This window comes from Molothrus ater, chromosome 6 (genome assembly GCF_012460135.2).
Source record: "Molothrus ater isolate BHLD 08-10-18 breed brown headed cowbird chromosome 6, BPBGC_Mater_1.1, whole genome shotgun sequence".
Classification (NCBI taxonomy): domain Eukaryota; kingdom Metazoa; phylum Chordata; class Aves; order Passeriformes; family Icteridae; genus Molothrus; species Molothrus ater.
The window spans coordinates 52,173,813-52,187,225 of record NC_050483.2 but is presented as its reverse complement, the minus strand read 5'-3'; the positions used below and the strand labels follow the sequence as shown (position 1 = coordinate 52,187,225).

Below are 13,413 nucleotides of genomic sequence, written 5' to 3'. Positions count from 1 at the left end.
AAAGGTCTTCTGACTCAAGTAACTATATGCTTCTTTTTGAATTGAAACCTAGTGATGGGGGCTGCCTCCACTGCCCAACAGACCCAACCTGTAATTATGGAGAAGGACAAAAAAGCACATGCAGAACAGAAAACAGAAAGCATGCTCTTTTCTGTGATCTGCTGATGCACTCATTCATCTGAAGGCCTAAAATCTATGCCTGCACATGCAGACCAAGACCAGCAATGCTGCTGCACTGCTCAAGTAAAAAGCAATATGTGGTAATTACCAAAGCATTCTCTAGGGTACTCAGCACAGTTCCCCACGTGTCCATCAGTTCATATGGAGAGCAAAGAGCAGCACAGCTGTTTCCTGGGATAGTGAACACTGCTCCTCACCTGCAATCAGACTCTTCTGGCCAGTCTTGACAGTGCTGTACTTACATGGACTTCACCATCTTTATCCACACATGGATGTAAGCCCTCACCCTCCATGAACTGGCAGGCTGCACTCCTGATTTGCCTCACTAAAAAACTACAGCCAGAAAAATACTGGCTTTGTGGGTCTGCCTCAGGTCTTCCACTTAAATCTCAAGAGCAAGCACAGCTCTTCCTACAATGTTAAACATCTGGAAATCATGCTGGAGCAAGCTTAATCTGCTACTTTGCAAGATGACCCTACAGAGCTCAGAACCCTTGGAGCTACTCTTATAAGCTAAGGTAACACCATAAAACCCATTGCCTCGATTCAGATAGGAATATAAAGGCAGAGAAGCTTCAGTAATTCTTTTCTAACGCTGTATCTCCACATGGTACAGGGAAGAATCTCAGTACAGTAATCTGAAACAAAAAATTCCCAGTGCAAATTAGTAAAAAAGTCTCCAAACAAAACAATCACACAAGAAATAAAATACTAATAAAAACCCCAGAGCAGAAATAAAGGACGAATTAGAAAAACAAATCCTTGCAGCAGCAACAAACAGCTGTGTTATAGAACAGCCCCTGCTCTAGGCCTCATGGTGAATGAGAAAAAGGAGATGATGAAAGCAGGCAGAACACCACTCCACACCTGAAAGACTCCTAATTCTGTAATGGAGACTTGTGTCCTCCTACAGTGCTCTGCCTGCAGACAAAGTGCCCTGTAAGGCATATTGGCTCCTCAGACTGCACACCTCCAGTCCAACTACCCCCAAGTCTGAGTACACACTGCAAACAGCCCTGAAGCCTTTCTGTGTTTAGACAGCCACCAGAAACAATTACATCTGGGCACACTGCAGGCAGTGGTCCTGGTTTGACACGTGGAACACTCCAACACCTCTAACCCCCATGCATTTCTCCCTCATTCAGTATCAGCAGTAGATCAGTTCTATCAGTTAACATAATGCTGAAAATTCACCAGCCTCATTTCAATTCTCACACTGCCTGCTCTTCTAAAGTTAGTTTGGATTGTCTAACTAGTTCTGCCACAGTCACAGCAAAGCTGTGATAGTGTCAAAGAGGAGTGATTGACCACAGTGGGTATCTGCAGGAAGAATGACCCCAAGTCACCTGCTTATCCTAGTTAGTGAAAACAGATTAATAGCCTTCATCATCTTAGAACAATGGAAGCTGAACTCTTCTGTATTAATTTACAGCCATAGTAAATTAGCCTCTTTACTCTTGCAGAGAACACCTGGATAAGTAGGGTAGCTGTAGGGAAACATCACCTCAAAATTCACTTGTATCCAAATATTAAAGCTTTCTTAAAAATATTTCTGTTTACAGGAAAATTAGTAGAGACCAGAAGAACAGAGAGACATCAGTTAAAGGAATGCATCATATGGGCTCAGAGAGCTCTAACAGGGAATAAGGCCATACAGAAATGTTATTAAAACACTCATTAAATGCTCTGGTTCTATCTCATTTAATGTATGTAACACTTGGCAATAGGCTCTGATGCTTGAGCCCTGGTAACTGACTTCAACATTAAGATATTGGTACATCTGTATTTGGCCTTCCCACCTCTTCCTTGAAAATTGCTATGCTTGCAGTAGTGAAAAAAACCAAATCAAGACAAAACCAACCCCAAACCTAAAATATGACAAAATCATGGTTTTTACAGTTTACTTCACAACACCATATAACACAGAACTCATGATCAGCAGTGATTTAAATTAGGTTTAAAGGTAGAAAGTGACTTCCAGTACTCTGCAGCTCTGGGCCGACTCTGAGTGATGAAGATACATGATTTCATTTTGGTGTCAGTAACAACATCAAGCCTGACACATTGCATCTAGTCTTAACATCAGGCTCTAGCATTTCATTTAACAACTCAGGACAGCCATCCATATTTATTATCAAGAGCTTTCCTGTACATCAATAAATTCTTGCCCAGGCACATGGGACATATAGTCATTTCTCAAAAGATACCTGTGCAAATAAAATCCTTCATTTATGTAAAATCTCCTGTTTGATCATTTATTTACTAATTTTTGGGGGGTTTTTAAGCAGAAATATACCATCCCACTCATTTTTGGTGGGTGTATCACAACCCTCCTCTCATCACTCCCCCTAGGCCTCCCCTCACTACCTTCCTTCACCTAAAAATAAACAAGACACAACCTCAATACACTACAATATGTTGTCACTTCTTCCCTGCCCTGACTACATCCTCTCTGATCAACATGACATAGGATATGCTGTTGGATGCCATTTTGGCTGTAGGAGCAACAATTATTCCTCAATCTGGAGTCTAAGCACAGCAAAATGCAGTGACAAATCCTGTTAATTGTCAAATCTTAGCCTGTGAATAGAGTCAGTCTCCTAACCACTTCGAACTCAAGGCAGAAGGGAGGAAGCAAGGCCAGGTTTTGTTAATTTTTATTTATCTACTAAGTGCAGAATACTATCAGCCTTCTCTCCACACACCACCCTGGACAATGTCAGAACCAAGGCATTCTATTCAAGGTGACCAAGCACAATTTTCTTCCTTCCTGATTGGTTTCCACCTTCAGCTGTGGCCTCACTCACCAAGGCAATCACATAACCAAGGAATGACAAGTTCACATTTGATACGACGTCGTATGGCTGGATATCACAGCTGCTATCTTCTAACTGCCCCTTTAAGGGTCATTATTAGCCAGCTCTAAGTTATTATTAGCAAACTGATAAAACACTAATGGCCAAGTTCTCTCACACAACAATTTGTCCATTTTTCCACTTATCACACTGAGTTATTCCAAAATAAATGATTAAGATCAAGAAGAATCATCCCCATGCCTATAACTTGAACCTGTTATATTAGTTACTGTTATCTTTTGAGGAACTAACAGCATCTGACAATCACACATTTTAATCCTGGCCAAGGTTAGAAAGCCAACCAAGATTTTTGCAAACCTCTCTATTTCTCTTTGAAAACAGAAAGAGAGCATGTGACACCCACTGGCTCTCTCACACCACTTCAACAGCTGTTAAACTCAGGTCCAGACTGTTAAGCTAGGCTTCCAGCTGCTAGATCTGAAATTATTTAAACTTTCTAACTCTAAGAAGTGGATTTTTGCTATGCTACGTCTTCTTCAAAAGAAAGAAAATAGGATTAGTCTCAGTTTCTCATGAAAAAAATGCATCTCTTGCATTTCTTGCTCAGTGCTTTTTAATGCTACTAAACTTTTTTTTGCTAGCTGGTTATAGTTACCTTGATTCTGTAAATCACACTAAAAATACTTCTGCCTGTAATGAAAAGAGAACCTATTGTGACTAACTTGACTGCTCTTGGCCAACACCATTTCTAAAAATTAAGTTTGGGGTTTTTTTCTACTTACAGCCCTGTGGTGTGGGAGAATTCAGAGACCTCAGCAACCTCATTCTGTTATCTTTGAAGCAATCCTACCAGCAAGGAGTACTGAACAAATTCACTTTTAATTTAGTTCGTATCTCAGCTCTAACTACTGCAGAGAGAGTCAAGGGTCTAATCACAGGGGCTTAGTACAATTCCAGATGCCAAGTCCTGTGTAGAACTGGCAGATAAAGAGTTTAGCCATATCTCATACTTTCTGAGCATCAACTTCACACCACAGGGGACAACCTACAGCATTAAGATGGTACTCAGTGCCTCTGTGTGCAGGCACCATCTTTGTTCCCTTAGGTTTTTCTAAAGTCAGTAGTCAGTCAGGGCTTAGGCAAAGAAATACCATCATGATGTGTTTAAGTTACAACACAGCTCTTTAAAATGAAATGCTAGTAGACAGGGTAAAAGAGATCATAGGAACTCAAAAGATTCACCAGAGCATTTTTGCTGTAATAGTCTAATTAATTTTGGGATTTTTATATCAAATATTTCTTGAGACTGCAGTTCTTTAATGCTACAGTATCCCCATCTACATGGCAGCAGGGTATGAATATAATGGAGTCAACACTTGCACAGATGAGAGCTACAACAGAGGCAGCTGCTAAAATCTAAATCACCCACACAAAAAGCATATGATTGATTCCTTCCATACCTCCTTCCCATGATGACAGCCTGTCTTTTTAGTATTTTATCTAATCACTTCAAACTGAAAAAACCCCACACCTTAGCAAGTATTCCTGCCTTTGAAAAGTGTATTTTAATAAAGAGAAGACCTTAAAAAGAAAAATACAGACACGGAAATAGTTCTAGGCAGAAGCCAGATTCTATTGGGTATATAAATATTTCAATCCCAGCAGCACCACCTAATGGAGAGCTCACCAATTTTCCCCCTTCTTTAACATGACAAATATTTGAGTTTGGAGATGTTAACAACTGGTACTTTAGCACATGGCCTAATTATTACCCTATAAAATCTGATTAGCTAAAGAGAAGCCAGACCATTTCTCCATAGACAATCATGGTCCTTTTTTCTGCATGCACCCACATTACATTCATACAGAAATTTCTTCAGTACACAAGACCTTTGTTTAACCAGGAGATAAGATTTTAGGAAGATTTTAGTTAGAAACTTATAAAAACCCCAAACAACAGTAACCGTGCAGCAGTTCCAGCTACCTTAGGCATGTTTCAACTTGCCCTCAGAAAGGAAAACAGAAATGTCACTACCTCTGAAGTGTACAGAACACTGACAAACCCCAACCTAAGATGATGTTATGAAGTTATGCATTCCCAGACATCTTCAGGCTGCAATCCTGCTACAAAACACCCTATGGGAAATGTGCAGCAATTTATTGTAAGCATCAATAAAGTGTGCAGCACGATGCCTGCTGTAAACATCCATCATTTATCTCTTGCCAACAGACGTGACTGAACTCATGTATAACTGGACGCGTAAGAAATGAGTTTTTCTTCACTGCCTTTTGTCCTCCATGTTCATTATATAAATCACAACACTGTAAGTAAGGGTTCAACTACATTGAACTTTTCCAATTAACTCAGCACAGGGATACTTGTTCTGGAATAAGTGCCTTTTTATGTATGGCTCAGAGGACTTTCAAAGTCTCTCTGCCCAAGCTCATCTCAAAAGAGTCAACTAATATACTGAGAGTTCATATTAAAAAAAAAACAACAAAAACAACAAAACAAAAACACCACCAAAATCTTAGTCATTAATTCTGCAAAATTACAGCATCATACTTTGGCTACATGTACTAAAAGCTTTATTTACACAAACAGGATAATTCCAAGCTTCTTCCTCATTTATTTTGAGAGTGTCTCCTCTGCAAAAATACACAGAATGCAGTGGGTAGATATTTATTTGCTTGTCTTAAATCTGTCTCTAGAAAACAAAGGCACACATAAAACCAACCAAACAAAAAAACCCCGACACAACAACAACAAAAAAACCACTAAACATCAACCAAACCACACAAACTACCAAAACAGTAAATTCCCCAAAACTCCCTCAAGATGTTACTGGCTAAAATACTGAGAGTTGCATGTCTAAATAATCCTTTTCAAAATGAAAGTGCAGTTCTCAGGAATTTGCAAGAAGGAAAGAGGAATAGGGGAAATTTGTGGTGCCAACTAGTGAAAAATATCTGACGAAATCCAATACTCAAATAATAATAAACTTGTTTTATCTTCCTAGACATTGCAAGAGAATTCTTCTGTCCATGCTCAAAACCAAACTGCTACAGAAACCACCTGCCAAACAGTATGAGCAACACAACAGCAATATCTACTAGCTGAACTACAGCAGAGGATTCATTGGCATTTCCATCACATATTGACACCATGGGTGAGTAGTGAGATGTATTTGCTAATCTGAACTACAGCATGCTCAGGTTCTGTAGATAGAAATATGATTCAACTCCTGACAGAGAACAGGATACTACTGACTTCAAGGGATACTGCATGCCATTAATTTCAAATGAAGTTAGCACAAATCCTTTATTCCCTGCTCCCCACCAAAATACTAAATTGGAGAATGCAATGAAAATACTACTGCATCAAAGGGTTCCAAAACTGCTAGAGAGGCACACATGCAACTCAGCAGTCTTCATTTATTTAGGTATCCAACCTCCTCCTACTCAAACTACCAAATGGTAACATTTTGAGAACATGGCATTTTACAACCACAAGGACTTTTACCTTCATCTACTGAATATGGAACTGGTGTCCTAACCAAGTTGAACCACAACAGCTGGAATGATAAAAACATTCCCAAGCATAACATCCTTGAGATGAACAGAAGACGGTGCAAAGCATGGAATAAAAACCAGTGTAGAATCATAGACACAGGTACTTCAGACAACAGCAGGGTACACTGCAGTGTATCTTTGGTGACCTGGAAGAGAACAGTATGTTCATTCACCTGGAGTGGGAGGTGGGGCAGAGAGGGAATCACAGAAGCAGGTAGCTACAGAGAGGTCAAAGAAAAGTGAAACAGAAATTACTTGCCACAGTGTGAAAATAGGTACAATCCTGGAAACAGGTATTTCAAGAAAAAAAAGAATTATGTAAATGGAAGTAAAGGGGAGACTGCAGTTACTTTGCCCAAGTGCAAGGACGAAACCACCTTAGAAGAAAAGTCATCCACTAGCAACTCCAAAATTGCGAGAAATCTGATTGAAAGCAGGTCAAAATAAGTCACTTCTAAGAATCAGAAGGACCAGCTGGAGAAATTAAGAGCCTTTATACTGTTTGGAAAAACATGATGGAAGAGAAGCACAGCATGGACAAGAGCAATCCATTGGAAACTGAAGAGCTTAAATGCAGGAAGAGGAGTCACTTGGGATGGTTTGAAGGAGATTAAAACAAGAACAAGTTAAATGAAAATTATGAAGTTATACTTCCTGTGCAAAAATCAAGACTTACATCTGCGAGTCATTAATTTACAAGCCTCAACACACCAAGCAACCCACTCTCAGAAGGCTCCTCTCTGTGGTAAAGACACAGAGTAGGCACAGTCAATCTGGTGCAGCACACAAGATCTTCATTATAAAAACCTCTAATAATTGCTCTAATTATCTCTCTCTCGCATGTACAGAGATGAGGTTACAAAACAAAATCCATTCACATCGCTAAAACTTGGTTTATGAGCTCAGCTTTGCTGCTACAAAGTGGCACAAATACCATGCAGGTTGGCTCCATAAAATAAGTAAGAAAACGTTACTTTTCTAGAACATTCAAAGGAGAAAGCCAGGAATAAGTACAAGCATGGGAACAACTACCACTGAAAAAATTCTGTCCTGTACACTCAGCCTCATAGAGCACTGCACGTTTGCTGTGGGCATCAATGGAAGAGCACAGCAAGAGCTGTTTCCTGTGCCACGATGCTGACGGTGCAGGACAGCACAGCTCTGCAGAGAGCCAGGACTGGATGCCTCCACCCAGCACTTGCAGTTCACTCACTTTATCAACAGATGACGCTTGCACTGCCCTGCTGGGTCTCAGCACCTCATCATTTTTATGTCCTCAGATCATAGGAAAGTACCGCTATTCCCATGTTATTACAGACTGGGAAAATGGTCTGTATATGGAGCAAGAGGCTAAACACAAAACAAGCCACTAGCTGCATCAAAGTTATTTTCAGAACCCCAGTTCTGAAAATAACTACCATCTAAACCTGCACAACACCCAGGTTTCTCTTTTCTTTCCCAGCACATATTCCACACTTAAGAAAACATCCTGACAAGGTTAATAACCTCAGGAAGAACATGAAGTTCAAATGCATGAGAAAACAATAAACAAAACAGTGGATGAAGCATCAGCAGACTCTAAGTCTTTACTCATCCTGCTAATCCTAACAAAAGTCCTAACCACTTGACTGAGACATCATGCTTCCTCTCACTCTGCTTCTTAGGCACACTGAGTTTTGATTTTTCCTGGCATGGCAAAAAGTCTCAAGAGAAGGAAGTGACACTACTCTCAACTGGCCTGTGGTTTGATGATGAGAATGCTCCCCAGGGAAGTAGGAAACTTGGACTGGAATCCCCCTTCTGCCCCTGGGACTAGGACATGATGTCACATCACTCAGCACTTCGACATCAAAGCCCCTTGTTGGTTTGGCCCTGACTGGAAGGCCTCAGTACACACATCTACAGGAATGCCAGAAAACCAAAGCCCAGCCTCCAGGTCGCCTGGTTTTACACTGGCACCTGCAGTGGACCATCTTCTCTTTCTTGATAGATGTCAAAGCTTGCAAGAACAAAGCGGCAGCCAGGAAGGCACTTATCTTACACTAGCATCTGCAACACACTTTTCAAGACAGATGAAATCCAAATTATTTGTTTTCCTAGACACTTAAGAAAGCTGTAAAGACTCGTGGCATTTTGAGCCTGTCTTCCATGTACGTACTTATCTACAAAAAAATGTTTTTCACATTAATGCAGAAACCAAAACATGAGACAGAAGTCCAGTATTACTCCAAATGTTAAATTTTTCTAATTATGAGCTACCATACAGTCATCAATAAAACACGTAAAATGAAAGATTCATGACTTCTTTCACAAATATTTGTGAGAAGTGTTTACTATTTGTGCATGAAAAGATTCACTTCAGAACATTTAAATTACTACAGAATTAGTAGCAATCATGGCAAATAATCTACAGAATGTTTCCTCTACACATCAAAGAAAACTATTTTACAAATTAACATTTTATGAAACTATATAAAATAATAGCAGAACTAGGAAATATCCAACTTAAGGCATTCCTGCTATGCCTACTGAGGTTCTAATGCCTGCAACCAGCAAAAATTCAAATCTTGATGTCCAAGTACACAACACCCCAAATTTCAGGAGAAGAAGTGAGCAGGGGATGGAATCCATCACACACACACACACACAATACTGAACTTCTGCACACACAAACATGTTGAGACTTTGCTGCCTTGACTAGATGAACAGCAGAACTTGAAATTCTACTGAAATCACATGTTATACATGCAGAGCAAAAACAGCAGGGAAGAACAACAGCATGGAAATCAAAGGCTTAACATTTTTTGGGGGGTGGAGAGGATTAGTGACCTACAGTTGTTGTATATAATTTTAGAGACACTCGTCCTGTTAACCTAGTTACAAAGCCAACAGTCAGTAGCAATTTGAAGTCACAGTGGCAACGATATTTTTCCGTGAGGGCTCCAGAAGAGAAGATCTACATGAAGAAAACAAAAACCTCCTCAAAGACTACATAAATACCTCTCCCTCTCTCACACACATATGGAATTCTCAATACCAAATCACCTTTTGCTTCATTTTCTCCTTAAGTTCTAAGGTGTTTCCAGTGGGTACTCTCCTTACTTCCTTTAGATATCCTGAGAGCTTTTTTGCATTTAATTCCTTTTCTCTTCTTTCCCATTACAAAAAGAGAGAGAGAACACATCTTCCTACATTGTGGGCACCTAACAATAGCTCATTATAAGGTGACTCCCTTTTTCTCCCAATTCTCTAGTCCCTCCTCCTGCCATAAGAAAAAAGACCGAAAAAAATTAAAAGTTTGTGATTTGTCAAAACTAAATATACTCATTTAAATTATCCATTTATGAGGGCATGGGATTCCAGCAGGCAGAGCTGGGAAACCAGTTATATTCTCTCTGCCAGCTCTTTAATACTGTAGTTTCTACAGCACCACTTCACCACCACAGGTTAAAAAGTTTAAGATAAAACCTGGTGCAAGTACAGCACTCCCTCTTGTGCTATAATCACACCTTTATTCTGCTGCACAAAACCACGCAACTCTCCCTCCCTCGGCTTCTTTTCCCCATATTTCGTTTTGAAATCTCCAATTTCTCCCACCACTTCAGGCGCTCGTGAGCCAAACACCAAAAATTCAAGGAGGTTTCAAGTATAAGCATTCTATTCAGAAAGTATCCACAGCTTAAAAAAACAAACACACACAAACTCAATCCTTGGTAGTTCTTTAAAGGAACTGTGCACCAGTATACAGATACCAGAAACCAATGTCTAATGAGCAATCTTCACACATCATAAGATGCAGTACCTTCAACTAAGAAATACTATCATTATAAAGAAACTCTAATAAAATCCAGTAACTACATCATCTAAGAAATAAGAGATAAGAGATCAGAATGTTGTATTTTTACAATACCTATTCATACAAGGCCGGTTTAGGGTATTAGAGTAGATTTAAGTCATTCTTATTTTTAAACTGCCTTTTCATCTGAAGAAGAACTATGATCAGCTGCTTATCAGTAAAAAATCAAGGTTTTTTGGCTTTTTGTATTTTCAGCATTGCCATATCTACTATAGAACAGCTGGACTTCAGTACCAAGAAGCCATTCCTCTTCTCTCCTTAAGTGTTCATTGTGGACAAGAACAATGAAAAGACCTAAAATACAACATGATCCCAAGATCATTTAAAAGACAAACCGTGTTAACATGGACTAGTAAGACTTCATAAATAATCTTTGGTCACTGATGCTGATGCATCAACAGTAAATATGCTTACACGATGCTCAAATTCTCTGAATCCATGCAAGAATGGTTTCTCAAAATTGGTATCATCAAACTTAATTACAGGAGGACTTCAGGAAAGCCTAAAGACTGAGTCATTTAGCACCCCCTTTGGATTAGAATTAATTTGCGCTGATACTGAATGCACTTTATGATTCTATACTCTAGGTCCAGCTATTATTAGAAACAACTCACCAAGTCATATTTCAGTAAAACACCTACCATTCTTGTGCTGGAACAACCCAACTTTTAAAACCCCCTAGTGCTGCCTGCTTGCAATGCCCAAGCTCATGATACATCAATGTTTCCGTTACCAAGCTCTATGACAAGGGGTTTCCCAGTGCAGCCATAAAAAACTGGTTCCGTCCAAATGTTCAAGTATGTCTCACCTTAAATGAATAGCCCTCTCCCTAATCACCACAAATAGCATTTAGATCTCAATCCATATGTGGTATGAGCCAATGGCTCGTTTGAAAGGACAACATGCAGTATATAGTATGGTCTCTCTAGGTCTGAACAACCATCAGTGCGACCTTTTAATCTAGGCTTCTAGGCAAGTCAATAGCCATTTTAAATGTAGATTTTTACTACCTACTTCAAATTATACTATTTCATTTGCCTAAGCTAGACACTGCTAGTACACCTTTGCATCATGCACTAAACTCCTTTCCAGTCTATGAATGCAAGTCCAGATTAGTGCTCAGTAATGCTACGTGCATCCTATGGGACAAATCTGCAAGGAAAAACACACCGTTCTACTCAAGAAATAGAAAACATGTAAAATACAATATAAAGTATATAAGGCTCAGATCTCAACGACCTAGAGCAGTCACAGACCCAGAGACAGCATATTTCAAATTGTATCACTGGAACTTCCCACGTTTTACTACAACAGAAACAGCAAAAGATGAAAGATGCCCTAATGCGTGCTAAAGATCCACGCGGAGGAGCACATACAGTCTGTCACGTCACACACAAGCTGCTCTGATCGGCAGAACATGAGATTATGCCTCCTAACATTAATACTATTTCTCCTGTTTTTCTACAGGTAATTCAGATCTCAGGCACTCAAAAAGACACAAATAAATCAATACATAAATGCCTTACCTTCCTATTTTACAAGCCACTGCAGTTCTCAGATTATGAGTCAGTCATAGGTTAATCTGCAGAGGAATGACTCAGTATAAACTTTTAAACATTCATGATTTTTTTCGGACCTACAACACGGCGGTTCATTCAACGCGCTAAAACGCGGCGTCGCGAATCAGCGCATGAAATGAATGGCGTGAAAACAAAACACTTTTCTTTCCGCTCACGGCAGGCAGCTGGGGATAGCGCAGCGCCAGTGCAGGCAGGCGGACTTTGCGAAAATACAACTCCTTGCGTGCCGACGAGGGGCAGCTCCGGCGGGTCCGGGCGCAGCCCCATGGCCGGGGAGCGGCGGGGGCTCCGCCGCAGCGGCAGCCGGGGGGACGCGCAGCCGGGACCGCGCTCCGCGCCAGGCGCGGCGCTGCCGGCAATGCCCCTTTAAAGGCCGTCGGCCCGCCCCCAGCACTGCATATGGAGGGAGCCAGGAGCGAGCGAGCCTTCTGCATTCAAACGACACATCAAACGCCGCAAGCGCCGCCGCGGCTCCCGGCTCCGCTCCGGCCTCGCCTCCCTCCGCTCCCCGCACAGGCACACGCACCGCGGGGAGCGGGGCAGAGAGCGACAGGAGCAGGGGAGGGAAGGGGGAGGCAGGAATAAGTAAGCGAAAAGGGGCACCTGCAAAGCCCTGGAGTGCGAGTGCGTCCGGGCAGGAGAGTCCGCGCCGCTCCGCCGCAGGCTGATCTATCCCCGGGCACCGGCCGCCGCCGAGGTCCCGGCACGGGCTGCGGGTGCAGCGCGCTCGGCCCCTGCCTGGCAGCAGATGCCTCGGTCAGCGCTCAGTGCCCCCGCCGGAGCGCCCCCGGCTCCCGCCGCCCGCCCGGCCCCGTTTCCCTGCCCGGAGCGCCCGAGCGCGGGCAGGCGAGCGCGGCCGGTGCCGGAGCCCCGCGCGGGAGCCGCCGCCACGGCGGCAGCGAAGCTCCCGCCCTCCCTCCTCCTCCTTCTCCGCCGCCCAGCCGAGCCGAGCCGAGCCGAGCCCCGCGGCCGCCCTACCTGCGAGCGTGTGCGGGGAGCGGGGCGGCGGGCGGCAGCTGGAGCCGGGCGAAGGCGACCGCCAGCCCGGCGGAAAGTCCCGACCGCTGTGCGCCGTCTCCCCCCGCCCCGCACTTCCTCTCCCGCCCGCTCGGGCTGGAAATCCCCGGCGAAGCCCGCTGCTCTCCCGGCTCCTCCCAATTACCGAGGGCGGGCCCGGCACAGCCGCTCAGCGCGCAGGCGGCAGCCGGGGGCCGGGCTTGCCCTGGCCGCTGGCCCCGGCTGCACCTGATGCTGCTGTCACCCCCCTCCCGCGGGCACGACTCGGGCAAAGGGGCCCCGCGCCCGGGGGAGGAGGCGCGGGCTGGGCTGCGGGGGACGGCGCGTCCCGCTCCGGGCCGGCGTGGTGCCGGCGGAGCCGTGGGGGCTCGGCCGGAGGGCGGGCACTGCT

The 13,413-nt window shown here is 43.1% G+C and overlaps 1 protein-coding gene across 8 annotated transcripts in view; it reads right to left on the bottom strand.

Moving 5' to 3' along the window:
• The window catches only part of TRAF3 (TNF receptor associated factor 3), a 70,060-nt gene extending 56,962 nt beyond the window's left edge, over positions 1–13,098 (bottom strand). For all 8 annotated transcript variants that reach the window (XM_036384903.2, XM_036384909.2, XM_036384910.2 and 5 more), the window contains exons 1-3: positions 12,984–13,098; positions 12,609–12,743; positions 11,952–12,007 (exon numbers count right to left, since the gene is read on the bottom strand). The gene's annotated coding sequence lies outside the window, so the exon portion shown is untranslated. The remainder of the gene's footprint in view (positions 1–11,951; positions 12,008–12,608; positions 12,744–12,983) is intronic.
• Between the last annotated feature and the right edge of the window lie 315 nt (positions 13,099–13,413).